We start from the raw sequence: 17,551 nt of genomic DNA on the forward strand, positions 1-17,551 counted from the left end.
TGCGATCGCATAATCGCGTTTTTCTGGAAGGACTGACCAACAAGTGAAAGCCTGACCGAGTGGGACTCTTGTCCGGTTCCTCACGCGGTCGGTTTCTCGTTTTCTTTGTCGACTCTGCCATTATTCACTTCTGAAATGCGTGCTAGTGTCTTCCATAGAGGCTGCTTTTACATTACATGTCATTTAGCTGACGCTTTTATCCAAAGCGACTTACAATTGCTATATATGTCAGAGGTAACACGTCTCTGGAGCAACTAGGAGTTAAGTGTCTTGCTCAGGGACACATTGGTTGATGTATCACAGTGGGAATCGAACCCGGGTCACCCACTGCTTATTATATGTTGTTGATGTACTGTATGTGACGTCGTGCCGTAAGGCAAGTCGTGATTTTCGTGAGATTTGGCGGGGCGCTACCTCTCAAACCTGCATTGCTGGTTTTGCCAGCGGCGTCCTCCCCCCCGCTTTGCTATCAGAATGATTCGCCCTACTACGAGTTCGTTAACCATCGAAATGACTTCGACTTAAGGTACAAATCTTGCATAGTGTGCCTTTAAGTTTGGGCACCAAAAACGACTAGTTAAGATTAGGAAAAAGATTGGTGTTTGTATTAAAACACTCCTGGGAACAAAGACACATTGCCTGGGTGGAAGTCTTTTGTTTTCTAAGAAAGCCTGAAAGCCCTGTGTTTTAGTTGCGCACCGTTTGTGATGCAGTATCCAGGTTATACATCACATTTTCTCGGAACTGTGTAAAACGTGTGCAAAGAGCTTCTCTGGTTGCACTAATCATAAGCGTAATTTACAGGGGGGATGGGGTGGGTTTACAATCCCCCCAGTAATCAAAACCGGTCAGTGCAACCCGCCTAAAAACATTATATGATTACCTTTACATAAATAAAGACATTTGCACCATAAATTGATGCAGAAAAGGCACAAATTATTGTAGAAAAATTCACCTGAATGCAGAAAATAAAGTGTTTGACGCTTAAAATTTAAATTTTAATAAAAGGGAGATTTCAACCCCCCCTCTCCCCCACTATTGTTGAACCCAAAGCTACGCCCTTGAATCTTAGGGCGTTTTCACACATACCTCATTTGGTCCGGACTTTCGGACTTTTCAGTTTGATCCGAACCAAAATTACAGGGGTGAAACGGTCCGGATCAAAAGACCAAATTTTGGTCTGATAAAAAGAAGTGGTCAAAAAGAACCATGGTCCGGTTAGTTTATAGTGTGAAAGCATTTTTTGGATGGTTCGGACTTTCGGACCAAATACAAGAAGCTCTGGCAGGCTGTCCTTGTGTTACAAGACCGGGGAATAGCTCCTTTAAGGAACAGCTCGGTGCTTAGCCTGTACGTGAGAGAGTGACGGTGAATGCGCTCAGAGCAGACAGCTGTCGGCTATTAGAGCTGAGAATACATCATCAGTTTATTTGTTAAGTGGTAGTAAATGTAGGCTACTGTGTAGGTTTCCGTTTGTCTCTGAATAAATGCTCCAGAAAGAAAGTTCCCGTGTCTTGCTTCTCAACATCACAACAAAACAAAAAGAGGCACAGCAGTAGGGGAGAGCAGCAGTCAGTAGGGAGTAGGGGAGAGCAGCAGTCAGTAGGGGAGAGCAGCAGTCAGTAGAGGAGAGCAGCAGTCAGCAGGGAGTAGGGGAGAGCAGCAGTCAGTAGAGGAGAGCAGCAGTCAGTAGGGAGTAGGGGAGAGCAGCAGTCAGTAGAGGAGAGCAGCAATCAGTAGAGGAGAGCAGCAGTCAGCAGGGAGTAGGGGAGAGCAGCAGTCAGTAGGGGAGAGCAGCAATCAGTAGAGGAGAGCAGCAGTCAGCAGGGAGTAGGGGAGAGCAGCAGTCAGTAGAGGAGAGCAGCAATCAGTAGAGGAGAGCAGCAGTCAGCAGGGAGTAGGGGAGAGCAGCAGTCAGTAGGGGAGAGCAGCAGTCAGTAGAGGAGAGCAGCAGTCAGTAGGGAGTAGGGGAGAGCAGCAGTCAGTAGGAGAGAGCAGCAGTCAGTAGAGGAGAGCAGCAGTCAGCAGGGAGTAGGGGAGAGCAGCAGTCAGTAGGAGAGAGCAGCAGTCAGTAGGAGAGAGCAGCAGTCAGTAGAGGAGAGCAGCAGTCAGTAGGGGAGAGCAGCAGTCAGTAGGGGAGAGCAGCAGTCAGTAGGAGAGAGCAGCAGTCAGTAGGGGAGAGCAGCAGTCAGTAGGAGAGAGCAGCAGTCAGTAGGGGAGAGCAGCAGTCAGTAGGAGAGAGCAGCAGCCAGTAGGGGAGAGCAGCAGTCAGTAGGAGAGAGCAGCAGTCAGTAGAGGAGAGCAGCAGTCAGTAGGAGAGAGCAGCAGTCAGTAGGGGAGAGCAGCAGTCAGTAGGAGAGAGCAGCAGTCAGTAGGGGAGAGCAGCAGTCAGTAGGAGAGAGCAGCAGTCAGTAGGGGAGAGCAGCAGTCAGTAGGGGAGAGCAGCAGTCAGTAGGAGAGAGCAGCAGTCAGTAGGGAGTAGGGGAGAGCAGCAGTCAGTAGGGGAGAGCAGCAGTCAGTAGGAGAGAGCAGCAGTCAGTAGAGGAGAGCAGCAGTCAGTAGGGGAGAGCAGCAGTCAGTAGGGGAGAGCAGCAGTCAGTAGGAGAGAGCAGCAGTCAGTAGGAGAGAGCAGCAGTCAGTAGAGGAGAGCAGCAGTCAGTAGAGGAGAGCAGCAGTCAGTTGAAAAAACTCAGACACAGAGAGAGGAGACGAGAGGACGGGGAAGCCCGTCTACAGACCAATCAGTTATCAGTATCTGGAGACGCAGCTCACGTATGTGATGACGACAGGACGTAGTTTTGTCACGTATAGATCTTTAGTGCGCTTGCATAACTGCAGTGTAAAACCAAAACTTACCGGATCAAATGTATACAATGTAACAAAAACATGAACCTTGGTCTGGACCTTGGTTCGGACTTTCAGGTGCAGTGGCGTTTTTTGGCACGGGCGAACCGGGCAGTTGCCCGGGGCGGCAGTTTTTCATGACACATGGGGGGCGGCACGAGCACTTAGAAAAAAATCCTCAAGCGGTTTTCTACTGTATTATCTATCATTTCACCGTGTGGGGAATTGGCAAATTGGCGCCCCTGCTTGCTGAGAAGGTGCCGTGCACACACGGCACCGAGAAGCTGTGTGAGAAGGGGAAACAGGAGCGGGGGACAGTTCACCTCTGGGTCGAACGGGTTGCTGGGCTGCCGATACCGTTGGTGCTCCGCTAATACTGAGCACCCACGAAGCTGATCACGGTTATGTGTCAGTTAAACTTTTCATCTCCAATCCTATCCTGAGTTGAAAGATAGCCTACTTTACGGCTTTATTAACAAGTTTATAGGCGTGTGTGTTCATGTTGGCTGTCTGAAATGCAAACATTTTTTGACTACTTTTTTTTTTAAATGGCATGCGCCCGTGAGCACCCACGGAGGAAAACATAAATCGGCGCATATGTTGCTTGGTCTCCCAAATGGAACGGTGCGGACAAGGGGGGGAACGGGGGATGATAAGGTTCTATCGGAGATCTACTCCAACTTTTGGACTGCTCTCAGGATTGCACTTACTCTGCCAGTCACTGTGGCCAAAGCAGAGAGGAGCTTTTCAAAACTAAAGTTGATCAAGTCATACCTGAGGTCAACCATGTCCCAGGAACGGATCACTGGCCTTTCTGTCAGTATCAATCATTCAATAGGGGAGCAGATTTCATAAGATAACATCATTGATGATTTGGCATCAAGGAAGGCCAGAAAGATCAGGATTTAGTTTAGTTATTTATTCTATATTTTATTTGTATATTGTTCTTAATATTTTATATCGTTGATGCTCTCTGCTCTTGTTACATTTTTTATATATCTGATTGTATATATTTTTGGCACATTTATTTATATATATATATATATATATATATATATATATATATATATATATATATATATATATATATATATATTAACAACATAAGTGAAAAAGAAAATTATATTTCTCAATTGCACAAATCTTTCATTAGAACATTTGAAAAACACACTTAAGAGAATCCAGTTATTTAACTATTGCAATTACAACAGGAAACACATTTCTTAAGTTGCACAATCTCCACCTCCAACATTTTCAAAAGACAATGAACACAATTCTGCACACAATATGGCAGTATAAGTTATCAGAACTTAAAATAAATATACACTATAATATAGTAATTTTGCAAAATTCTGCGATTTTGTGTGTTTTTTTAACAGTAACAGTAAACAGGATACAGAAAACAGAACATAAACAACAACACAACAACAACGCAGCAATGGTGGTGACATGCAATCATCAGTCCAATAGCTAAGATTAATCAATAAATAATTCAATAAATAATCAATAGTGCACATTATAAAACGTCTATGTGCCTGTGTCTGATCTGTTCAGTAACTGAATGCTCCTCGGCACAAATGATGTAATGGCACGTTTGGTTTTTGTTAGGTGCAGTCGAAATCTACGTCCAGAGGGGAAGGGGGGGATCTGAGAAAAGTGGGTGGGATGGATCATCCAGTATCCTCAGGGCCAGATTGAGGGTATACTGTTCTGTGAGGTTGGAGATGCTTTTAACATCGGATCCAGTAATTTTCCTGCCCATTTTAGTCACCTTGTCCAGCATGTTGCTGTTCCCCCCCCAGCACTGGATGGCGAAAGTCACCACACTCTGAATGAAAGTTAAATAAAACAATGTCAGAGTTGTTGTGTCTGCATTAAAACTACGCAGTTTCCTAAAAAAAATAGGGCCGTTGCTGTGCATTCGAGTATCTTGCTAGTGTGTTGGCAGACCAGGTGAGTTTGTAATCAATAATAGGCTCTCTGATGTCCAGTCCAGTTTGAGCGAAATGGTGACATTTATCTCTCGTTCTTGTTATTTGTCTATATTCTTGTTTTATAACCGCAGGGTGGCATGATAGAAGCTGCAGAGAATGGAATGAACAGGAAACTGGACAGAGGTTCATTATAGCCATTAAGTACATTTCAACGGGCACATTTTTGGTGTGAGTGCAGCTTAAAGAGGCTGCCAGGAACAAGCGACACCTCCCACGCTCCACCACCGTTGGGCAGATCCACCAACATGTCAATCCACGGGCACTTTACTGCTCAGTCCCCTGCTGTTTCATCTCGCAATGATACCAACAAGTGTAGGAGCTGCATTTGATCAGAGTGCCGGAAAATAACATTTATTCACAACATATAGTATATGATGGATCTCAGCTGTTATGTCGCAGGTCGTTTATCTGAAATGTGTCCCTCTATTATTGCTGGCCGTTACATTCTGCATGACATCTGGGCATAGGCGTAACTTACAGGGGGGATGGGGAGGTTAAAACCCTCCAATTAATACATTCTGGGCGTTTTTTCATAAAGTTATTGTTGCGTTTTCAATGTTTTTGTTGCTTTTTTTTGTAGGACGTTTGTTGGACAATTTTTGCTGTATGCCTTTCTGGAGGTTTTTTTGTTTTCTACTATTTTTTTTCCGATGTTTTTGGTGCTGTACTCAATACATGCAGACGTATCCAGGGACCTCCCTAGAGATAGTTGGAGATCTCAACCCTCCCCCCCCGATGTTGAACCCAAAGTTACGGCATTGCATCTGGACACACATATCCGATCTGATCGCTTGGAAATAACAGTCGGACAGTCTGTCTTAAAGATCTGATTTGAGAAATGAATTGAAATATGCCTGCATGTCTGAATGAAGTCAAAGTACTCAGCAAAAAGGAAGACCCTACGATACGATCAAAAGCTCTAACCTGACGCGCCAGATGGTTTGCTAACACAGAACCATCTGAGAAGCCGTCATTGGCAACTGTTTGGGAAAAAAGGACAGGCAGGTGATTGGATTAACCATGTCTTTCTCGGCCGTCACTTACACCTAAACACCGCCCGTGGCTGTCAGTAGCTCCTCGCCGGATGCTGATTGGTTCGGTCCGTTGCTTTTCAGACACAAACGCAGTACTTGAAGCCCGACAAGATGGATTTTCGTGTCATATGTGATATCACGAGAATCCAGCTGCCGTGCACGGTTACAAAAGCTCAAGAACAGCTAGTAAACTGACCTTGTTTCCCCAAAAGTAAACTCAACTGCCTGCCTGCTGAGTCTGTGTAACAGTGTCTATGCTCAGCTAATCTGGAATGCAATAAATCAATACACACAATCAACCTAAATATTTAAAATCAAAGACGAAATATTCTAGATGTCCTCTGGATTATTTTGTACTTGTCCCCGTATGTGTTATCTCCAGAATTTAAAAATACAAATCTGTGGGTTTGAATAAAAGATTGCCTTGGTTCCAACACACAGAATCTCAGCAGCCCATTTATTATCCATGGAACAGCCTCCAACTTTACATCCTAACGGAGTTACAAATTCAATCAAAATCCAAAGTGCAGCAATCGGAAACCTAAAAAAAAAAAAAAACTGAATGGTTTTCATTTCCTTTGAAAGATGAGAAAAACACAGTTTGACAAACAGAAAGGAGTGAAATGTTTGATTGTGCTTGTCACAATATAATTGAAACTGGTGCATGATTTCTTCCTCACAGATAAGAGACTATTCGGTCTTTATGGAATGAACCACCGGAGGAAAAGAGGGGAGGGTCACCCAATGTTTGTTAGGTTCCAGGAAGTTGAGGACCCAAAGGCAGAGAGAGCAGGCAGGCAGGCAGGAGAAAGTTGAAGACAAGGATTTATTGATAAAACACAAAAATAAACCAAGGAAGTCCTGAGCGCAGCAGCAGGCAAAAACCAATACCAAAAATGAAGACAAAGAGAATCCAAAAAAACAAGGGAGTACAAAAAAAACGGAATAAACAAGAAGCACAGAAACTGACGGGAGCTGACAGGAACGAGAGGAACAAGCAAACACAAAACACACAATGATCTGACACAGGACAAGGGGAACACAAAGACTAAATACAGAGGGTAACGAGGTAACAAGAGGCAGGTGACACAAGGGCTGGGAAACAGGTGGAAAACATCACGCAATCACAAGAGCGGGAAAACACAAGCCATGAAGTAAAACCAGACAAGACAAGACAGAAAACCAGACTATCAAAATAAAACAGGAAACAGAACATAAAACAAGACAAGACCAAAAATCACACAATCACAAGGAGACAAGACATGACAGAAAACAGGCTACCAAAATATGACAGGACAAAACACCAAAACCATAACAACGTTTGTATTCATGAAAACAGCAACATTTCAAAGTGGCTTGTTTGGTGCATATTTTTCCATGTAGCTCTCAGTCTCGGCCCCCCATTGCTAGCAGATGGGTCTGACCCAACAAAAATCGCACCATCCCCCACCCCCATGATGCACCCCACCTGCGGCCTGTACTACGAATCAAGATCAACATGCCCTGGATTTATTTCAGTTACCCGGCTTCACCAAACCTAACAACCGCGGTCCTGCATAAGCTGTGTCACGACGGTGGTTATCAACTAGTTCAATCAACCCAGGGTTTCCCAATCCAGCGGCGTGCACGTTCACATAAAAGAGGCGGTGTTTGTACAGCACGACCAATCACAAACATCTACCAGAGCCGCATATTTTACATAAGAAGATCAAACTATAATGCAACCACGATCCAGAGAAATGTTGCGAGGTAAAAAAGCACAAGGACTTAAAAAAAAAGTTTTTTGTTTAGTTATAACATAAAGTGAAGTTTCTCTATTAGCCTCTAAGATCAAAATAAAGTCAAAAAAGTGTCAAAAGCGTTAAAAAAGCAATCAAAGGTGTGAAGTAAAACAACAGTAGCTCAAAACTTATCCTATCCTATCGCAACGGCAACTGATGCTCATGGGTGTTTTTAGAGACCAAAAAAAAAGCAAAAATGTCAACAACTGAAATCACCCAGAAGAGTTTGGTCACATTAAGAAGTGCATGGAAATAAGTAACGTGCAAGTACCTCAAATATATTTAAGTACAGTACTTGCGTAAATGTACTTTTTGTATTTGCATTCCATCAACGTGTAATTGTCTCATCTTTGAATTTAAAATGCCCCCATCTTTTCTAACGTTTCCAGCAGGGATGTGCACAGACATTTGGGGGGGCTAATGCTCTAATTTGGAAAAAGGCACTGCACTCAATGATTCTGGTTGAGAAAACTAATGTTATGATTTGGCACCATAGATAATATTTATGTTATTATACATAAATATTATACATATGACTTGTATCTGCGTAGGGGACTTTAATAAGGGAAATTAAATGAAATGCAACAGGTTAGAAAGCAGCCAACAGCTTTTGGATAAAAATCTCAGCTGGAGACAAGAAAACACTTCTCTGCTTTGACAAGAGAACAAGTAATTATAGTTATTATATTCAACAACATTTTGTGAGTAGAAAAGAAAATAATGATTCATTAACTCCTTAAGTGGCTGGAGGTTGACAGATGACTTTCTCTGGACAGCCTACGCTGACGGACAGAAGGGCAGAAAGGCAACAAGAATGAAAATAAACATGCTATATAACCCTTACCTAATGGATGACTAAGAACACACTCCTCATTTAGGGTAACACAGTGAAGCAGCAGAGTTACTCACACACACACACACACACTCATCCTAACCCCTGCGTGACACACAGTATTTTCCTTTTAAAAGAGACAACAAAAAATGAACTCATATTGTTTGCTTACACTCTGAATGCCAACTATGAAGCAAGGATGCAAAATAATCTAACCGAAGCTCTCCAAGGAGTGCAAGGAGTCAATCAAAAAATCTTTCCTTGTGCATCTTGGCTTTTGACCTCGAAGAATGCAATCACTGTGTGGAACAGATATCAGCTCCTGCTCTCTCTCTCTCTCTCTCTAACGTTGTGCCTCTTAAATTAGGCATAATGTCAGAGAGAGACATTAAATTAAAATCACAGCTCCAAAACTTAATAAAAAGGACTGGAAAAATAATTGGCCAAATGCCACCACCTCCTCTTCAGGAGCTCTTGGAGGAGGCGGTGAGGAAACAGGGTCTCAAAATCACCTACGACCCAAATCACGTCCTGTATAATGAGTATGAGCCGATGCCTTCAGGCAGAAGGTACAGGTTACCAAACTGCAAGCTTAACAGGTATACATTCTCATTCGTGCTGCTTTCAATCAAATTAATGAATAATAAAAGATAAGATGCAGTGATGTATGTGTGACTAATACTACTAAATAATATTTTGTGGTACTTACCATTATGGTTATAGGATGTGCAATGCCTGATAGGGTACTAGTGCTATATATATATATATATATATACAGCGTGCAGAACGACCAGAGAAATGTGCTTAACCGCCGGCGACAAAACAACGTGCTGGAGAGCCCAAGAGCCTGGCCATTCATCTAACATGTGTTTGTGTACGAATGATTTCATAATTTGCATGTAGGGCAGAATGCAATCAGTTTTGGGCGGATGATCACTTTTTGGCAAGACATGTTTGGGCTCTCCATTCTGTCTAGGGATGTAGCAACTCCCCGCCCCCGCTGCTGCACCGCGCAGGCAGGAGACATACACACATGCACAGAGGTTTCTTGATTTATAGTTAGACGGTCTGTAAAAAATGTCTGTTATAAATTATACATATTGGCAAATGTGTTTTTAAGAACTCTGAGGAATGTCTTTAGGGACTGAAACGTTCTTTTCGCCAAAGGATTTGAGCCGCCACCGGGAGCCAGTGCAGGGTACGGAGGAGCGGTGTAGTTTAGGAGAACCATGGTAGGCTGAAGTAGAGCTGTAATCGGGCCTTAAAAGTCAAGGCCCGAGCCCGACAAGTATATTTTGATTGACAGCTTTTTAAAAGCTCGAACCCATTTGCAGCCCGACATTATTTAAATGTGTGCACGCACACAGCTCTTTCGCCTCTTGTCAAGAATGACTCATTTATACATTGTTTAACATAATTTATTCATGACTAACGTAGGCTATAGGCCACTTGGAAGTTGGAACAAAGAAATATAATGAGTCCTCCAGAGGCCAGCCTCCGGTTCACCTCCTCAGCATCCATTTTCGCGCTAATCGAAACGCATCACCTGACCGCTCATTTACCGCGCAATCCGGAGCACAATCCCGAGCTGGGCCCGTGTAAAATGATGGAAATTAAGACAAAGGCAAAGATCTTCAGCTCTAGGCTGAATAAATATTGTCTGAAAATTTACAATGCAATGTTTTAAATGGGAAATGATGTTGCACTACTTGAGTAACTCTGTAGACCACTTTTGGCAGACTGTTTTCTCATCTTACTCGTGTGCAGTCCCATCGGTCCCATACTGCTGTTTAAATATCCTCTTTTCATAATGTTTGAGCTGAGAAAAGAGCACAGCATGACTTTTCGTCTGAATCTTCCAGGCGAAGCCTCATTTTCTGTGAAACACACTCTGTATTCAGTGAGTAGCTCTCAGTGGAGGAGGATTCAACCCTGACCGTGTGAAAGAGGAGGTCACACACGCTGCAACATACAGGGCAAAGACGTCAATGCTAAGCATTTCTACCTGTCAACAAAAGGTGACGTGAATGACCTTGGTCGGCAGCAGACGACAGATTCCTCCAAATATTCATACGTGAAATGTGAATGAAATTAGCACAACTTCCTGTAGTGAATTTAAAATCCTTTATATCAAGTTGGACTTGTTTTTAAGGGTGCTTTCACAACTATAGTTTGGTAGACTTGGTGCAATTGTTGCATTTTTCATTTGGTTCGGTTTGTATTAATATTTTATTAGAAGGCGAACAATGTGAGCAGCTGACAGACAGCGAGTGAAGGAGAGGGCGGCCCTGATGAGAGAGATGATGATGTTGCATATAGCTTTGTTGGGAGGGGGTGGGGGGACTGGTTTTAGGATGTGGGAACGATTGAGCCTATGATGATTGTATTGATGCAACTTTGCACATATTTGTAATATTGTAAATTAGGTGTAAATGTGTTTTGTTTTACCTTCCTGCTCAGGGACTACGGGCGGAAAATAGCAGTTGTGCTACAACCTGGTGCAATGCATCTTTCCTTGTTCTTATACAAAGTCAGGGCATGAAATTGGCACCCGCCCACCCGCCAAATGCGGGTAACTTTTGTGATTGGCGGGTGAAACTGTCAATCTACCTGCCACATTGGCGGGTAGCCAATGAGAATTGAGTGATTCAGACTCGTAACTATCGGTAAGCAGGGTACACGGTTGCTTACGGGCCTGGTCCAATAAGGGGCCCGCATCACTAGAAGACATTGATTGACAGCCGGGGCCCCCTATCGCATTTTCATTACTCACACAATCCCAGCAGTCCCACGTGCAGCCACTGACCAAGCGGGAGTGAGAACGGGTCAAATTCATTTCCTAGTTTCTGATATGAAGACGAGACGTGTGTGTGACTCGAACATCTCACATTTACCAACAAAACATACAGCGAAAGACCGTGCAAAACATTTCAGACCGTCCTGCCAACCTGTAGACATTTTAACATCAATGTACTCTGGAACAATTTTTCACTCTAAAGTCTGCGCTGCTGTTTCAAATTGTCGGCTCTCTGCAGCGGGCGGGGCTGCTCCGTTTCCCCCGCGACTGACGCGCACACACAAACACACACACAGACACACAAACACACGCACGCACAGACACACACACAAACGCACATGGTGGATGCAGGAAAAAACGCAGATGAGACGTACAGGATGACCTAAATTGAGGACAGCTACGTTATTGTAAGTGCAATGATAAGTTAAAGTCCAATAAGTACTTTATTAAACCGTATGAATGTGTCCCAGGCCAGGATAGGAAATTAACTAACAATGTAAAGATCAACAAGCCACTGACAATGACATATGTTCATATTTGATTCATCCAATACATTATTTTGTGTCTTAAATCCACCAGCCTTTTTCATATCTTACCAACATTTGCAGCATCCTGAGCCTTTTTGGTAAAGTTCCTAGAAAATCTCAGCCCAGAGTAATTCATTAATAGTAATAAGTATTATTCTCCCCAAAACAAGTTTCCTTTTTATTTATTTTTTTATTTTTAAGAACTATACAAAAAACATTCATGTGTTATGGTGCGCATTCACCAGTGTTTTGTTGTTGTTGTGGTGTGCGTAGGCTACTCCTGATTTTGTCTGTCATCTCATCTCTTATATGCAGTGGCGTAACGAGCCAATACCGGGCCCCTATGCAGGATTATCAAGGCGGGCTACCATCAATAGGACAGGACAGGATCATAGAGTCACAGCAATTCCTGTTTTTCACCTTTATGACGCAAAAAAAAGTGGCTGGTAAAAAGTCCCTGTGGCAGGTGGATTTAAAAATCCACCTGCCACAGTGGCTGGTGGTCAAAAAAGTTAACTTCATGCCCTGCTTGTAATATAACAAATGAACAGTTATTTAAAGAAAGGCAACATCAAATAGATAGGTCTTCAGCCTTGATTTAAAAGAACTGAGAGTTGCGGCAGACCTGCAGTTTTCTGGGAGTTTGTTCCAGATATGTGGAGCATAGAAACTAAACGCTACTTCCCCCTGTTTAGTTCTGACTCTGGGGACAACAAGCAGACCTGTCCCAGACGACCTGAGAGGTCTGGGTGGGTCATACTGTACTAGCAGATCAGAAATGTATTTAGGCCCTAAACCGTTTAGTGATTTATAAACCAGCAAAAGTATTTTGAAATCAATTCTTTGAAGCACTGGAAGCCAGTGTAGAGACTTCAGTACTGGAGTGATGTGATCCACTTTCTTGGTCTTAGTGAGGACTCGAGCAGCAGCGTTCTGAATCAGCTGCAGCTGTCTGATTGATTTTTTAGGGAGATCTGTAAAGACTCCGTTACAGTAGTCTAGTCTACTGAAGATAAAAGCATGGACAAGTTTTTCCAAGTCTTGCTGAGACATAAGTCCTTTAACCCTTGATATATTTTTAAGGTGGTAATAGGCTGACTTTGTAATTGTCTGCAGACTCTCTACACCCTCTCTTTCCTGAATATGAACTTCTGCCATCAGGGAGAAGATTCCGTGTGCTGAGATGCAAAACAAACAGACTGAAGTTATTGTTTATCATCCCAACGTCCATCAAGCTGCTGAACTCCAATAGTAAATCTAAGCCCAGCAGAGCAGGGGTGCAATAAATACACCAGCACTTTTTGCACTTCACACTTTAATTATTACAGTTAATTCTTAGGATGTTGTGTTGTCTGTGCTGTCATGTGCGTCCTTCTTTTGTGTCTTAGGACGCTTTGTTGATCTCATGTTTAAGTTGATTTTATTTTATTTTATTTTATGTTGATTTTAGAATGTTTTTTTCCATTACATGTTTATGTTCCTAAGCAACAGATTGTAGCACTATGTCCAAGACAAATTTCCCCTCGGAGGGACAATAAAGTGTATTCTATTCTATTCTATTCTAGAAGACTAGTGTCTAGTGTTGGATTTCAGCGCTGGATGGATGTGAGTATACATTGACATTCTGAAACCCTGCAGTGTATTTATTATCCCACACTTTTTGACGGCTAAACTCAACTGTAAAGACCGCTAAACTGTAGTTGTAGCGACTTCTTTGCAACCTCCATAAGCCACTGAGAGGCTGATGCTGATGCTTTCAACTTTTCATTGTTCGTTCATCCAACTTTAGTCTGTATGGTATTGACTGTGATACTCCTTTTAACCTCAGGGTCCTCTGGTGGGATTTCTCGTGAACCATCAGGGTTTACAGGCCACTCCTCCACAGGCTGGACGAGAAACTGAGGCCCTGACACCCACGTCCGATTCTTCAAGAAGGATTCCACTTTCAACCCCCTAGAGGCCAAATCTGCAGGATTACTTGAAGTGTTCACATACCTCCACTGTGATGGTCTTGAAACTTTAAGGATCACAGAAACCCTGTTTGCCACGAATGTTCGAAATCTTGAGGTCTCATTGTTGATATACTTCAAAACAGAAGTACTATCCGTCCAAAAAATTGAGTCTTGAAGTTGCATTTGCAGCTCCTTCCTCCACATCATGTCCATACGACTTGCAACTGTGGCAGCCGTAAGCTCCATACGAGGTATCGTAATCGGCTTCAATGGGGCAACTCTGGACTTTCCCATTACAAAGGCACAGTGCACCTTTTGATGATTGTTTTGTAACAATAGATAAGTCACTGTTTCATAGCCCCCTTCACTTGCATCTGCAAAATGGTGTAGTTGAGCGGATGTTTCTTCTCCAAACTCCGCAGGTTTCAAACATCTATTTACCTTGAAGTCTTCGAGCTAACAGAGCTCCTCCATCCAACTTCTCCATTTTTGAGCAATTGATGGTGGTACAGTGTCATCCCATCCAAGCTCCTTTCTACATAGATCTTGTAAGATCTTTTTAGCAGAGAGCACCACAGGAGCCAGAAATCCTAAGGGAACATAAATTGAACTGACTGTGGAGAGGATCCCCCTTCTGGTAGGAGGTCTATCTTGGAATGTTATCTTGAACTTGAATGTATCAGATTGGACACACCACTGTACGCCCAACACTCTTTCCACAGGAAGTTGATCCTAGACCAAATCCAGGTCTTTCATCTTTTTTACTCTTTGCTCTTCAGGTATAGCAGCCAGCACCTGACGACTGTTACTCACCCATTTTGTGAGTACAAAACCCCCATTAAAGCAGATGGCTCTCAGGTCATGGTAGAGAGATACTGCCTCCTCCTCTGTAGCAACTGAAACCAGGCAGTCATCAACATAGAAATTGTGCAGAATGGTGTTGACTACTTTGTCGCTGAAATCCTCTTTGTTATCTTCTGCACATTTTCTGAGGGCGAAGTTTGCACAACTGGGTGATGAAGTAGCTCCAAACAGATGAACATTCATCCTGTACTCCTCCAAGTCCTGACTGAAGACCCCATTGGGCCACCAGAGAAATCGTAGGAGGTCCAAGTCTTCATGTGGTACCTTCACCTGATAAAACATAGCTTCAATGTCCGCAATAATTGCAACAGGCTCTTTTCTGAATCTAGTCATGACTCCAATCAATGGACTAGTAAGATCCGGGCCTTGCAGGAGTTGATCATTCAAAGATGTCCCTTGGAATGATGCTGCACAGTCAAATACCACCCGAATCTTCTTTTTCTTAGGGTGGGAAACTCCATGATGTGGTAGATACCACACCCTACCATCACTGCGTTCCAAGTCTTCAGCTGGAACTCTCTGTGCATAACCCTTGGAAATGATATCATTCATAAAGACAGAGTAATCCGTGTGAAATGAGGCATCTTTGTTAAACCTCCTCCTCAGGTTCAAAGCACGCTGTTCTGCCATCCTGCGATTGTTAGGCATGTTTATTTCCTTGTTTCGTAAAGGTAAGCCAATTTCATAATGGCCTCCAACTTTTTTAGCTGACTTTGCAACAAGGTCCATAAACTGGCAGTCCTCTCTTGATAATACCTGCTGTTCCTCTTGATCACTTTCAGGAAAGTCAATCTTAAACTGCTGCTTCCGCAGTTCACCCAGTCTTACAACTGAGATCCTGTTGACACAGACCTGGGGCTGTTCGCAAACAGTTTCACAACTGCGGTCACCTCCCAAAGGTCCATTCACAGTCCATCCTAGAATTGTTTTGACAGCGTAGGGTCTGTCATCTACACTTTGGATGACTTCCAAAGGTTCCAATGGAATGTTACCTCTGTGCACTGGCATATTCTTCTGTGTGTATGTGTTGGGTAGCTCACAGTAACAGTCACTGTCTAATCCAGCTACTTCTAAATCAGGAACAATGTAGCTTTCCACAATCTTCTCCTGTCCCATGGTTCGCAATAAAATGCTCGATCTTCTTCCAGAGAGATTCAGTTTGTTCATTAGTCCCACTGTACAAAATTATGCTGTGCTCCCATGATCTAGAAAAGCATAAGTGTGCACTGTCTTATGCCTCTTCTTAGATTTGACTTGCACAGGTACTATGGAAAGTTTACAGTTATGGTCCCCGGCCCCGGTAAGACCACCGGTTTGAACAGAGACTGTGGCACTGCATATCTTTCTTTCCCCTTTTGGTAGATGTGCAGAATGTCCGGATGCTTTAGACTGCATACTTTACATGTGAGACGCTTCCTACAGTCTTTGCTGATGTGCCCAATGCCCAGACAGCCAAAACATACACCACTTTCTTTTAAGAAGCCAATCTTCTCACTATGTGCATTCTTCTCCAATAGAGAGCACAACTCCAATGCATGTCCACCATCACAGAACAGACATTTCTTCTTAGTACACGTTCCACTCTCCGTCTTTACAGTTCCCGTATCCGCTTTCTTTTCCACAGCTGAAATAATAGTTGCGAAGCTACTCCTCTTCACCTTATAACGCGGCTGTGACTTGAATTTTGTCACGTCCTTGTTTGCTGCAAACACTGGAGTATCTTTTATGTCCCCAAACACTGGATCGGATTCAATCCTCACTTGTTTTTTGATAAAGTTGACGATGTCTGCAAATGTAGCTCTGCAATTGTGCCTTTCCTGCAGCTCACAGGCTACAGTCCTCCATCTGTCCCTTAGCCTATAGGGCAGTTTCTTTATAACAGATAACATATTGGCGGGCATATCCAACTCACACATGTACTGGATTTCTTCCATAGCATTGCAACATCCTCTGAGAAAGAGACTGTATGCTTGTAAAGCTTTTGAATCATCAGATGTTATTGATGCCCATGAAAGAACCTTTTCCATGTAGGCTGTTGCCATCTTCTGTTCATTTCCAAAATGCTCTTGTAACAAAGCTTTGGCCTTGGCATGACCTCTATCAGAGGCCATATGCTGACAGCTTCTGACGAGCTCTCTTGGCTGCCCCCTGGTGTACTGCTCGAGAAAGTGTAAGCAGTCTCTTGCGTTCTTAGTTTTGCGTTCAGTGCTGTGCTCAAATTTATTTATTTATTTATTTAATTAGTTTATTTGTCAGGGACAATGTACAAAATACATTAATCTTACGAAAAGATGTTTTGTACCAGAGTTAGCTAATGCTAGTTTCCATCTGCAGTCCCCGGGCAGGTGCACACAATAGTAAAACATTACATTACAAATAACTGTCAGTAGCACTAACAAATACATGCAAGATTAGTTAAACACTAATCAGATGTTTAAATGAAAAAACTAATAAAAAAAACCCATCACAGCCTAAAATATATACAACATAGTCAAAAACATTTTACAAACATTACTTCAATATTACATTTGTAAACTTTTAAAGCAGCCATATTATGCTCATTTTCAGGTTCATAATTGTATTTTAAGGTTGTACCAGAATAGGTTTACATGGTTTAATTTTCAAAAAACACCATATTTTTGTTGTACTGCACCGCTCTCTCTCACTGCTGCAGATCCTCTTTTCAGCTGGTCTCTGTTTTAGCTACAGAGTGAGACCTCTTTTCTTCTTCTTCTTTTGTACTATCTTTGATTGCACTTGCACATGTGCAGTAGCTCAGATGTAGATCATGTCAGCTAGCTAGCTCCATAAACAGTAAAAGAAAGGCTGTTTCTACAACTTCGGTCAGTTACAAGGCAGGATTAGCTGGGAGACTTCTAAATGAGGGCGCACATGGAAGTAGTTCTTTTGTAGATTATGGTGAACT

General features: G+C 42.9%; 1 long non-coding RNA gene across 1 annotated transcript; it reads left to right on the plus strand.

Annotated features, from left to right (window-relative positions):
- Window positions 1–386: 386 nt before the first annotated feature.
- LOC118496154 lies at window positions 387–13,072 on the plus strand. The gene is made up of 3 exons (XR_004898642.1): window positions 387–448; window positions 6,207–6,208; window positions 13,062–13,072. It is a non-coding gene; the product is annotated as an uncharacterized LOC118496154 (long non-coding RNA).
- The last annotated feature ends 4,479 nt before the right edge of the window (window positions 13,073–17,551 follow it).

The sequence above is a fragment of the Sander lucioperca genome, chromosome 10 (genome assembly GCF_008315115.2).
Source record: "Sander lucioperca isolate FBNREF2018 chromosome 10, SLUC_FBN_1.2, whole genome shotgun sequence".
In the NCBI taxonomy this organism is placed as follows: Eukaryota; Metazoa; Chordata; class Actinopteri; order Perciformes; family Percidae; genus Sander; species Sander lucioperca.